This window comes from Alexandromys fortis, unplaced genomic scaffold (genome assembly GCF_014885135.2).
Source record: "Alexandromys fortis isolate MF-2015 unplaced genomic scaffold, M_Fortis_MF-2015_v1.1 scaffold_36, whole genome shotgun sequence".
NCBI lineage: Eukaryota > Metazoa > Chordata > Mammalia > Rodentia > Cricetidae > Alexandromys > Alexandromys fortis.
Genome location: NW_026067915.1, coordinates 13,146,762 through 13,160,436, shown reverse-complemented (window position 1 = coordinate 13,160,436; position 13,675 = coordinate 13,146,762).

Below are 13,675 nucleotides of genomic sequence, written 5' to 3'. Positions count from 1 at the left end.
GCTAAGCCCTTCTTAAAACTTAAGCTATGGCATTACTATGTCAAATACAGTACTGCCTGCATGCCCTGAACAGTCTAAAACTTAAGCAGACCCATTACTATAGTATATATGGTACTGCCTTCTTGCTCTGCACAGTCCAGCATGGTGGAGCTGCTTGCATCTCTGAGCCATGCACACCACCCCACTTCCAGGCACATAGCCAGTCCATGCTACTTTAAGCAAGCTGCAGCAGTCTGCTCACAAACCCCATTCAAATTCTCCATCTCCTGAAAGAGTCAGAGGTCACACTGGCAGCATTGCCCAGAAAGCTGACATTTTAAAATGGCCATAGCTTTTTTCCTGCTATGACTGAATCAGGAAATCTCTCTTAAAGGAGCTGCAGTAAGCTGCCAGCAAACAGCAAGAAGCTGTGTTAAACTCTGTATTTTTTTTTTTTTGTCTAGAATTCCTTTTCAAGCCCTCTCAGGTTTTACATGGATTTAGTTAGCCACATGGGCATCATTTTGAGGTCTGCATTTACTGGGGTTTTGATGGGCATTGCATTGAATCTGTAGATTGCTTTTAGTGAGATTGTCATTTTTACTATGTTAGTTCTACCTACACAAGAGCACGGAAGATCTCTCCATTTTCTGGTGTCTTCAATTTCTTTCTTTAAAGATTTAAAGTTCCAATCATACAGGTCGTTCACTTGTTTGGTTAGAATTACTCCAAGATATTTTATATTACTTGTGACTATTGTAAAGGGTGTCTTCTAAAGTATCAGTTTGTGCCATTTCCACTTCCTTATTCATGATTTATAATTCCCCTTTAGTTAAGCTTATTACTAAGTATTCTTAATTTGGTTGCTGTTTGTTTTTTTTTTTTTTGAGACAAAATCTCACTTTATAGCCCTAGATGGCTTGGAACTCACTATGTAGAGCAGGCTTGGCTCAAACTCATAGAGATCCACCTGTCCCTACCTTCTAAATGCTGAGAGTAAAGGTGTACACCACAATGCCTGGCTCTAAGTACTGTTGATGCTATTACAAATGGAATTGCTTTCTTTAAAAATTTGACTCTGTGTTGATAGAGGAGAAAAATACAATTGTGTTTGGTCTTTTGATTTTCTGTTGTATAGCCTTACTAAATTTATTAATAACAATTTTGGTGGGGTAATTAGAGTTTTGTACATACAATATCATATGCAGGCAGATTTCATTCCAATTTGGATGACTTTTGTCTTTCTTTCTTGCCAACTTGTTTTGGCTGGGATTTACAGGATTATGTTAAATAAAAGGGAAAATTGGCATTCTTTCCTTGTTTCTATTCTTAGAGGAATAGTTGTTACATTTTCACCATTGAGTTTGTTGATGCCCATGTGCTTGTCAGGCATGATTTTTCTTATAGTGAGATTCATTGTCTCCATTCCTAGTATGATTGCTTGATTGATGACTGATTGAGACTGGGTCTCAATATGTAGCCATGACTGGCTGGTCTGGAACTTATTGTGTATATCAAACTGTCCTCAAACTCACAGGGATGCACCTGCATCATTGAGTGTTCCTTTTGAATCTATTGAGATGATCCTATATGTTTTCCATTCGTCATTCTTTTAATATTCAGTATCATGTCTATTAATCTGTGTGTGCCTGGCCATTTTGCATCCTACAGACAAACTCCACTCGGTTATGGTGATTGATCTGTACTTTTGAATATACTTTTGATTTTGGCTTGCTGGTATTTTGTTGAGAAATTTTGCCTGCAATTACATCAAGTATATTGGATAGTAAGTTTTTCTTGTCCTGTTCTTGTCTATCTAACTTTGGTATGGAGATAATTTGACCTTGGAATGAATTTAAAAGGATTCTTAGTTCTTCAAGTGGTAGTGAGATTGATATCTATTGACACTAATTCTCCTTTAACTTTTTTTGGGGGGAAACCCATGGAAACATCTGGTCCTATTCTTTCCTTCATTAGGAGCTTTTTGACTAGAATTCAAATTTATTCATTTATGAATTTTTCAGAGTTTTCTACTTCTCTTTGACACACTCTTGACATGTATGTGTCTCAGAGTTTATCCTCTAATTTCAGCCATACTATGTATAGCTCAAGGTCTTCTTACCTACTTTGCTTTAATTAATAATGACTAATTTGAAGTTTATGCATAGATTGAATATTGGATAAGTTTGAGTAATCATTACAAATTTTGCTGGTAGCTTCATAATACAAATGAGTACAAATGATGAAGAAATGCCCCGATATATGGGATTTCCTTTACAGTGGCCAATCAAAGCAAAAAGTGGGGAACATATTTAAAACAAGATAGGTGACATATTGATAACTGTATTAGCCCTGTTTTTGTTGCTATAATAGAATACCTAATGCTTTACAAAGGAATGCTTATTTGACTTATAGTCATAAGGGATGGAATTTCAGTACCAGGTGGTCCTTGGTGAGGGTTACTCGGAGGAAGACACAAAGGCAGGAGTGTGTATAGGGGGGCAGATTCCAGATGCCAGTCCAAAACCAACTTCATTTCCATATGTGGATTCCTTTCTGCCTCTTCCTGACTGACAATGATTGGCTCACCGGGAGAGAGTACATGTAGAACTGTGTACAGGCTGTTAATCTTTGTTTTAACAAGGGTTGGGGACCCTTAAGGTCATCACACAGTAGGGGCCGTCAGTTCTTGATTAACTTCAGCAGGTGCAGGGACCCTTGCTGTGGAGCTGCCCCAAACCCAGCAGCCCCATGATTTATGTGCCCCTATTTTTTTAAATGGCACTGAGACCAGGAAGATAAATGATGGCTCAGTTGTTAAAATATTGCTTGCTGCACAGGTGCAAATTCCCGAGTTCAGATCCTCAGATCCCATACTAAAAGCCAGGTACAGTGAAATCTAGGAAGCCAGGCACAAATCTGGAATCCTAGTGTTTGGGATGTGGGGAGGAAGAGGAGGATCCCTGGCTGGTTAGTTAGGATAGCTGAATTGTTGAGTGTTGAGGTTCAGTGAGAGACCTTTTCTCAAAAATTAGGCTAAGAAGAGCATCAAGGAACACACTCAGTGTCAACACCTGACATCTGCACATTGCACATTTATGAGGACACATATACATGTACATGCATGTACACATAAACACATCATATGATATTGTTTAACAATTAGTGAAGAAAAAAGTTAATGGGGCCTTATCTAGTCTAATTCTTATGGAGACTCTAATGAGTCATCATATTTGTGAGTCAGGATTATATTGTCCAAGCAAAGTCAGTTTTAAAAATTTATGTAATGGTGGTTCATGTAATGGTGATTTGTATAGGTGACCACCCTATTATAGGCTGCTTTCTGGTATAGCAGGAGTATACCTGGACATTGTAATGTTCAAGGAATTGGGTTGATGGGGGATTGTGACACCCTAAAAATAAGCTATTTCCACAGTGGGTTTCTTTAGGGTCAAACAAATACAGATATAAACCTTTTCACAACCCCCCACTCTTCAGAAACTTTAAGCAGATGGTAGTGAGTTACTTTGGGTTACTGCTGGCCCTGTTCTATGTTAAGCATACCACATGTCTGGCCTTACGTGGATCTCATTAAATTCTCACATTATTTTGTTATAGTTAAAGGTAAGCAATCTGTGAACAGACATCTTCCATAGCTCACCACCCCCGTTGTATGAATTCCGAGTAGTTTCTGAACAGAGCAACTTTGCAGAAATAACAGAACATATTGATCTGGCTAAAACCCATAAAATCAAGAAGGGTTGGATTTAGTGTTTGGAATTCCCCAAATCAGGGATGTTACCACCAGACATAATTGAAGATGGATAATCTATTTGCTGTGTGTAAACACACTCTTGTTTTAGTTAGGAAGTCATATTGTATCACAATCCATCTTTATAATGTGACATAAACACCAGTTCCAGCTGGATTCCCCCAAGTCCTGTGCCCAGAGTACATGATGCCTTCAGCAATAGGGATTTTTACCTTCAAGTACTGGGAAGTGACCAGGGCAATGACATTAGCCTATATTGTTTGTGACTCTTGGGCTCTCTTGATCAACTACTGGGAGGAGGTTTCCCCCGCTGACCTCTGGAGTTTAGTTAGATTGCTTATGGTTCTTCTAGAAGCTTCATCGCCCTTCAGGGCATAATTCCATTTAAAGTGTGTGTGTGTGTGTGTGTGTGTATGTGATGTGTAAATCTGTCTATCCATCCATCTATCTATATGTGTGTATACACATATATGTATTTTCAATAATATTATAAAATTATTATGTTGCTTTATAGATTTTTCAAATATCCTTAGTGTTATTTATTACCTATTCTTCCCTAAACATATGTATATATGAGCAACAATAAATGGATTCAGTGGAGTCTATGTATGTGTATGTGTGTAATAATTATAGAAGAAAAGGTAATGAATTTAAGAACATAGGAGGAGGTAGAGGGGAGAGTGGTGGGACAAAAGAAATACAGTGCTCATGTATGAACTTCTCAAAATAATGCTACCTTTCCACACTTACGATAACAGCAATTTGTGTATATAAAATGTATTAACTGTATGTAAAACACAGTGCAGAAACAAGAAATATGAGGTTGGCTGCATTTCTCACTAAGCCAGCTACAAACATCTCATAGTAAGGCTCCCATATAGTTTCAAACAAAAAGTAATACCCCTCTTGTACAAAAATAATAGTTTTTGTTTGCATTGCACTTTATCTCTTTCCTAAGATCTGCAGGCTCTGTACTCTAGAATGCTCTATGACTGTTAGTAATAACGAGGTTTCTGCCAGTGATGGCAAGATGCAGGGATGGTAGTGAAGTGATATCTTATGGAATGTCAGCTCTCACTGGCAGAATTATGCAAGGGGCAGGGAACTTGCAGTGTTTCCCCTTCTAGTCTACTTTGATCCATCTGAGAGTTGTATCTTCTTCCTGCTCCCAGACAGCTGTGTGATCTGGTGAGCAAATGTGGACAAGTTGCACAACCCACTACCTGCACTGACTTGAGCAGAGGCAGGTGGAGAATTAAATGCATGCATTTGTGATTGAATATGTGTTACTTTTAAATTAGTTCTTTTCAAACTTTCTCTCAACAGGGAGCCAAAGATAGCCCATATTACCTTGCTTTACACAAAAAAGATTTTATTTTAAGTATGTGTTTGTGTGTGAGAGAGAGAGGAAGAGGAAAAGAAAGGGAGAGAGAGAATGAATGAATGAATGAATGTAGGTAAGGTTGGAGATGGAGGTGTTGGATTTTCTGCCTGCTGGTGCTGGAGTTACAGGAGGCAATTAGTTGCCCAGGATAGGCGCTGAGAACCCAGTTCGGGTCCTCCGGAAGAGCAATTGTTGCTCCTATTTGCTGAGTTATCTCTCTGGTTTTTCCTTTTCCTTCCTTTCTTTTTTCTTTTCTTTTCTTTTCTTTTCTTTTCTTTTCTTTCCTTTCCCTTCCTTACTCTTTTTCTGTTTTTTTTGCATGTTATTTACATGTTATGATATTAGCTATAATGGCATTACATTTTTAACATGTTATTTACATTGATAATATTGACTGTGATGGTGTTATATTTTTTACTTGTTATTTACATGTGAAAATATTGACTATGATGGCCTTACATCTGGTCTAAGACATTAGTTCTAGTTTGTTAGGCCTTAGTCATGACTTTGACTTTCTCTTGTTCTCTGGTTTAAGACACTGCGCGTTTTCCACATTCCATGATATTTTCTGTGTTTATTTAGTTTTCTTCTACTAGGTTTGATTCTGTCTTCATGGCTAGTCATCTCTCAATTCCTCTTTAACTTGAGATTTTCACGTTTTAGAAAATTGATTCTCTGAGTTCTGTTCAACATTTCCCATTGCTTTCCAGAGTACAAGGAAAACCCAGTTTCTATCCCTACTTCCCGTAATCACCATCAAATCCCGCAAAATGATCTTGTTAAGCTTTGGCACAGAGAGGTGTACTGTCTCTGGACTGAGTATCCATGCTTGGCTCCAGGGCTTTCCTGCCTCATGCAAGCCGGGAGCCCTACTCAACAGCATCCTGTGTTGAAGCTCCAAATTTATACTCAGATCCTTTCAACAATCAACTATCATAATCCCAGTGGTACTCGCTGGCTTTCAGAATAAACTCAGATCTTAGAAGCATTTTACTTTGGATTTGCAAAGTTTAAAGGCAAGTGGCTAAGTGATTCTGAAACTAATTTGTGGATATATGCTCGATTGCTTCTTTGATATGTTGGAACTGATAAACTGTTGTGTGGATAACCCAGCCCCAGTTTCAAAGTTCTACCATGCAACACTCATTCAGTAAGCGGCTGTTGGGGAAACACTATCTCATCCCAGGTCGGGGTAAGACTCAAATAGAAATGTACTTGCTATCTGTTCCATTTTTTATCCTCTTACTAAGCCTGGAAAATATGGAGCCAGCATCTTAAGAAGCTTTTATCTTTATCAAAGACTTTTTATTTTATCAAAGTCTTATCTTTGAGGGAAAATTGTAGATTACTAATAAAATCACTTAATGACTTGATACATTTCTAGTTGTAGTTTTTATGATTCTTAAAGTAAATTTTGGTAGTTTTTGCTTTGAGAATTTTTATTTACATCTATGATATTATTTGTTTTTCCTGATGTATGATGTCACTTCGAGGGCTTGCATGCTTCTGCTGAATCACGGTTGATTGAGAGACACCTCGTTACTGCCCTAGCCATTCACTTCACTTTTTCTGGACCCTATATTGGAAGAAAATCATGCCTTCATGGCACTCCCAGCCACTGGACACTTCCACTCATTACACATGCCCCTTCTGAGACTCATGTCCTCCAGACACTGTCCACTTATGATCTATAGACATGCCCTCTTCTGAGACTCAATAGCCATCATCTGATCCTGATGCCTAGTTTTTATCTGACCAAATTGTATTAAATTTTTATTATATTTTAATTTCTACAACAAAAATATCACCCTTATAGCTAAAGCCGATTAAATTTAATTTCATTTGTCGTGGGGACAGCCTAGCCACATAAAAATGGTGCTGGTACCATCTGAAAGATGATAGTGGTCTCCAGGTCCAGTGACTCTAAAATCTTTGTCAAAAGGCTACAGTATCACATTGCCTTTCTTTTGTGTGTGTGTGTGTGTGTGTGTGTGTGTGCATGTGTGCCTGTGTATGAGTGTGTTCATATGTGTTTATATTTGCATTTTCATGTGTTGGTGCCTGCATATCTGCCTCTCCATGACAGATGCTCACTGCCATAGGTACTCAGGATTGGTGTGGAAGGTCCTGGGTGATGTGGGAGTTCCCTCTGTGTGCTGCGATTACCATTAATGAACAAAGAACTGTTTTGAGCCTATGGCAGGGAGGAACAAAACTAGGTGGGGAAAGCTAGGCTGTATGCTGGGAGAAAGAACGATGGAGTTGGAGGAAAGCAATGGAGTGGCTGCCAGAGTCAGATGTGCCAAAACCTTGCCGGTAAGCTACTCTCATGTGGCAATACACAGATTAATGGAGATAGGTTAAATTAATATGTAAGAGTTAGCCAATAAGAATCTAGACCTAATGTGCCAAACAGTGATTTAAATAATACAGTTTCTATGTGGTTATTTTGGGTCTAAACTAGCCAGGCAGCTGGGAACCAACAAGCTCCCTCCTCCAACAGGGGATCTAAATACATATCTCTTGTGTTTGCTTGTGAGCATATTAATTGGGTAAGCCATTACCCCTGACCTACTTCACTGGGTTTCTGAGGGGATCAAGTTTGATTCATTTCAGCATTCCTGACATGGCACAGATTAAACCACTCAGACGTGTAGACTCAGCAAGAGAATCTTGGGTCTGGAATCCCAGTCACAGAGAGAAGAGTCTTTACTTCTCCTGTGGCCCTATTACACATCCTCTTTGCTATAGCCCAAATTTTGTCGTTTCTCACAATAAGTGTTAGATCTTTGCAATAGGAAGCACCTAGACTCACGTATTCTCTACTCAAGTCTCTTGCCTTTTTGAAAACTCACGGTTCATCCCATTTCGTTTTCAAGCACGTATGCACATTGCAGGCACAATTAAGAAGGCTAAATCGGCACAGCAATTATGACGCTGTATCATGGCAAAACAACTCAAGAGCTCAGTAACTTTATTAAAATTTTAAAGGAGTTGATCCTCTGGGAAGTGTTCCTATTAATTAAACAAAGGTGGAGGAAAATGAGCTTCACACTTATTTTCAGCCAGGAAGAAAGTGGCCTGCAGCAGGAACACAAAGGATGCGTGAATTCAGGCAACACTCTCACTTCTCAGACTGCTGGGCGGTGGTGATTTTTTTTCTGAAATAGCTTTTGTTCAGTCTTTTCTGGAGGAGAGAGGCCTTTTCTGAGAGATTTTCCCCAGAAGTCTATGGGTTTTTAACCCTTGAATAACCAGGCTCCTGCATAGCAAACAGATGCCTGGATTTCATACCCCACAAGTTCAGTAGTGGGACAAACATGAACACCATGGAACAGACAAGAGGGTGGAAAACCACCTGGTAGGAGAGGCAGAAGGTCGTAAACAAATAAGAGAACTTAATTTTGTTGTTTCCAATCAACACTACGTCCATACTCTATATCAACAGAAACATTTTTCATGTAATTTTGCACTTATGAGTGCCTTATGGGTTGTATAATAAACTTAGAATGCTTACTTCCTCGGACATGCCTACAAACAACATGCTTTTGGTCATGTTGACTCTGATAACCGTTTTTTTTTTATTATTACTGAGTCCAAACACCTGACAAAAGCAACCAAAGAAAGGAAGATTGCTGTTCATCATGGCAAGGATACCATATCAGCAAGGTCTTAGGAGGCAGCTGGCTACATGACAGCCACAGTCAGGAAGAAGGGAGAGACGGAGGATGGTGCTCAACTCCCTGTCTTTTTTTTATATACTCCAGGACTGCAGTCTATATTTAGAATGGCTCTTCCTATATTAATTAACAAAATTAGAAAATCCATCTGCAGACATGCTCATGGATTTATCTCCTGGGTGATTCTAGAGCCTGTCAAGTTGATAATTAGTATTAACTGTCATGTGGATGATACATGGCTCATATATTGTGTGGATGCTGGAGAGACATGAAAGCTTTTGAGTCCATCAGACCTCAGGCCCTGGAATTTGTAACCATCTGTATCAAGAAGAGCAGGAGAGTTATGCTGGTTACTTGGGCTCTTGACTGTGGGCTCTTTGCACCTTTCCCCATCAGCTGACCAAGTAAGAGCATAAGAGCAGGAACATGTGAACCTACGTTGATCAAGGATGGGAAAAGGTGAAGGCTGGGAATTATAAGAGAAGACAATGTGTTAGTTTCCTGGCTGCCTAGATCCAAATAATCACACAAAATTATATTAATTACAACACTGTTTAGCTGATGCTCAAACATATTTCTAGCTAGCTCTTACATCTTAAATTAACCCATTTCTATTAATCTGTGTATCACCACGAGGCTATGGCTTACTGGTAAGAATCTGGTATCTTTCTCCTTTGGCAGCTAGATAGCATAGCTACTTCACCTACTCTCTCTATACATATCTGCTTGGATTTCCTGCCTGGCCTTACTCTGCTAAGCCATCGACTGAAACAGCTTTATTCATTAGCCAATAAAAACAACACATATATAGAAGGACCTCCCACGTCAGACATCAGGGAAGAACCTGTATTCACTCTCCACTGGAAGAAAGGATTTATAGGAAGACTTTTCTTTCCTAGCTACCAGTCCCAAATAACTACATGTAGGCTTATATTAATTACAGATCCTTGGCTAATAGCCCAGGCATATTACTAGCTAACTCTTATTTTAAAATTAACCCATATTTTTTGTCTATGCTTTGCCATGTGGCTTGGTATCTTTTCTCAGTACTGCTTGCTCATATTGCTTCTCTCTATGTCTGCTGGTGGCTTCCAGATCTGTCCTTCTTCTTCCCATCATTCTCAGTTTGGCTTTTTCCACCTAACTTCTTTATTAAACTGACCACAGCAACATATATTCACACAGCATAAAGGAATATTCCACAGGAGTCATAACCTAAGTTGATAGAAATCTACAGAAAACAGATAGCAGTTGCAAAGAAGAATTGTCTGTGCCACTGAAGTCTTCATGAGAATTTGACATGTCTGTTCTTTGCTTTAATATTTGTTTAATTTATTCACTTAAATTTTAATTTATGTGTATTTGTGTGTGGTTATGATATATATATATATATATGAGCAGTGCCCACAGAGAATATCAGTAGAGGGAAGAAGTCAAAGTGGATGTTGGGAACCAAGACCTGGTCTTATGTAAGAACAACTAGCACTCTTAATCACTGAGCCATTTCTCCAGTCCCAAGATGAAAGATTTTTATTTTGAGACAGGTCTTACTATGCAGTCCTGGTTGACCTGGAACTCGTCATGTAGAGCAGTATGGCCTCAAATCCAGAGATTTACCTGTTTTTCTCTACTTAGTGCTGGGATTCCAAGCATGTCCATCCTGCTCTCTGCTTGAAAATCCAACCAAAGCAAAGGCACTTGAGAAGACTGCTAGACAAGATATCTACTTTAGCCATTGTCAGGTGGCATCTTTTAAGAGATGGAGCAAGATCTATGTAACTGAATTGATCAAGAGAGTTAATGGTTAGTATACAGTGGAGAAACCTACACTCTGGGGGAAATTTTCTCTTGGTAAAAGTTTCTCTTGGTAATGGAGACTGAAGTCAAGTGGTAAGAGCACCAAGATAGGGATAGAGTGTGAAGATCCCTGGGAAGCCTGATAGTAAAAAAGGGTCTAAAATAGGGAGAACCAAACATGGAAAGGTTAACTGCTAATTGTTAATGGACAAAAAGAAAGCCATCAAAGTCCTGTTGGAAACCCCTTGCCATGCAGAGTGCTAAGAAAAAACTTAGGCCTTTTAAACATTACTCAGTATCCAGACTGACTGTTGAGGACCCTGCTTATTGGTTCCTGGCTGCTCAGCCCCAAAATAACCACACAGAAACCATATTATTTGCAATACTGGCCTTAAGCATATTTCTGGCTAACTCTTATGCCCTAAACTAACCCATCTCTATTAGACTGTGTATCACCACGAGGTCATGGCCTACCAGCAAAGTTTCAGCATGTCTGTCTCCAGAAGTGGCTCCATGGCTTCTCTCTGACTCTACCTCCTTTCTCTCAGCATTTAGTTTAGGTTTCCCCACCTACCTCTGTTCTACCCTATCAGGCCAAGCCAGTTTCTTTATTAACCAATGATATTCACAGCATACATAGGGGAATCCTACATCACCTGACACCTCAGTTGTTGTGTCAAGGAAAACGTGAGTCCTCCCTTATTCATTTACCTCCAGCATTGTGCAGTGTTAAATAAATTCTCAATTACTGTGTAATGTTCATCAAGTCCGTGTTCACAAAACAGATGATCATAGAATTTCTGGGAAGATTCACAGATCACAGAGGATTCTAAGAACATAAACCACATGCAATAGTGGAAAGGTTAGATGCTGTGGGTTTTGTTCTTATATCTTTGCTAACATTGTTTTATTATAAATCTATTTGTAATGTATTAGTTACTTTTCTGATGCTTTAATTAAAATACCACAAGCAAAAGCAATTTAAGGTAGAAAAATTTTATTTTAGCTCATGGTTCCAAGAGAGAGTCCATCTTAGTGGGAGACAAGATGGTGGCCACAGGAGTAAGAAAACAGGAAGCTGAGATATCACATCTCAGCTCCACACAGGAGAGAGAGAGTGGGGAGAGTTAGTGCTTGCTCATAGACAGGGTGGTGCTGTAAACCGCTCAAACCCACTCTCAGGAATATTCTTCTCCCAGTAAGGTGCCACCTTCTAAACATTACATAGCCTCCCCAGATAGTGTCACCAACCAGGAACCAAGTGTTCAAATATGTGAACTTCTGAGGGACATTTTACATTCAAACTGCAACGCATAAAGGGACATAAAGAAATTGCGATTTTGTATTACTACTATAGTGTGGCTTCTTCTTTTGGATATAACATGAAGGCTCAGAAACCATCTTAAAATAGAAAGAACCATGGCTCAGTAACCATGGCAACCAAATAAGCAGAATAATACAATTATAGCTATGACCATGTTGATGTAGCTACTAACACTCCCCATTAGAAACCGAAAAGGCCATAGCAGCTTCATCTGGGATTCTAGTCATTCCTTTCTGTGCCTCCCACCCAGCTGTAAGTGAACTTGGGAAATGCTAGCTTAAGAAGAAAGCAAACGTTTAACTGACTGAGGGCGTCTGTGGTGCTGCTACCATGAAGTCATCATCCATGGTGGGGTGAGATTTGTAATAGCGCTGTTTAGTGGTCATCGTGGTAGATAACCTTTTACCCATGTCCCTGTAGGTATACCTCCAAACTCACTAGATACCAAGTTAAACTTGGGCTGATTCCTTCCTTTGGTCTGTCCTCGGTGTTTATTCTGAGATGAGCAGACATTTGTTCATATCTGCTAAAAAAAAAAAAAAAGGTTGATTCGACAATTGCATGCAGGCGTCATTAAGAAAGAAACCAACAGTGAAAACTTGGAAATTGGAGTAGTATCGACACAGGTGAGTGTTACTATCCACCTTTGTGACTTTACAGGTGGATCACCAAGGAGGAGTGAAAGAATTTTTGTGTACTCAGTTTTCTCATCTGCTACATGGGAACTTGAAGATTGATAGGGATAAAGTATTTAAAGCACTTGGCTTAGTTCCTAGCATATGGCTTGGTTCCTGGCATAACTGGTGTGCTAAAGAATCTTACTTGTCTTTGTTTTCTTCTCTAGCCAGTTCTGTTTGAAACTTCATCTTTGTTTCTCTAATCTAGAGAGAGCTGAGAAATATAAATGCAGAAAAGGAAGATATTTGTAATCTTGTGTGTGCTCTCGGCCCCCCATTCATTTCATTTAAAGCCAAAATGGAAGCAAACAAACATTGTGAAGTACATCCTCTGTGGTAGGGTCAGGCATAGATAAAGTGGCTAATAAGCATCTGTCCTTGGAGCTTTTTGTAATTGCTGGTAGCGAATGCCACGTTTTAAAATTTAATACTCATACAAACACAGCACTTGACCTGTGCAAGGCGACTTCAAGAGTTAGGTCTCAACAAGTCTCAGGCACCGTTCTCCTGGGTTGGAGCCAGATGCAGGAGTTAAGGGCCTGTGGTCTACTGAGGGCTTTGTTGCAAAACAACAGAAACCAACAAGTGAAATAAGGAAGAAAACCCTTCTGATCCTTAGGAAACAGCTACGCAGAAAATACGGGAGGAAACAAAGAAAGGGAATAATGAAGTCAGCCCTGTCTTGCAAGGGTGCATGGGCTGTGTGTAGCACTGTGGGCTTCCTGGTGGGCTCTCAAGGTGGAAGGAGAGAAATGACTGCTGTGAGTTGTCCTCTGACACACACACACACACACACACAGTAATTAAAGAAGGGATTTTTAAATTGAAATAAAGAGAAGAGACCCCTCTCACTTCCCTTTGCCTATCAGACTGTTGAAACAATGGGCCCCAAGAGATTGGAATTCCCCAGGGATAGTGTATTTCATTTAACTTATCATATCAATCTTGTCATGAGAGCGTGTAATTAATATCAAAGTTATTGATGACATTCCACATTTTTATTTCTAAACTGGTAAACTTCTGACGTGTTTTGTGAGAACCCTATTGGACGGTGCTGGACTC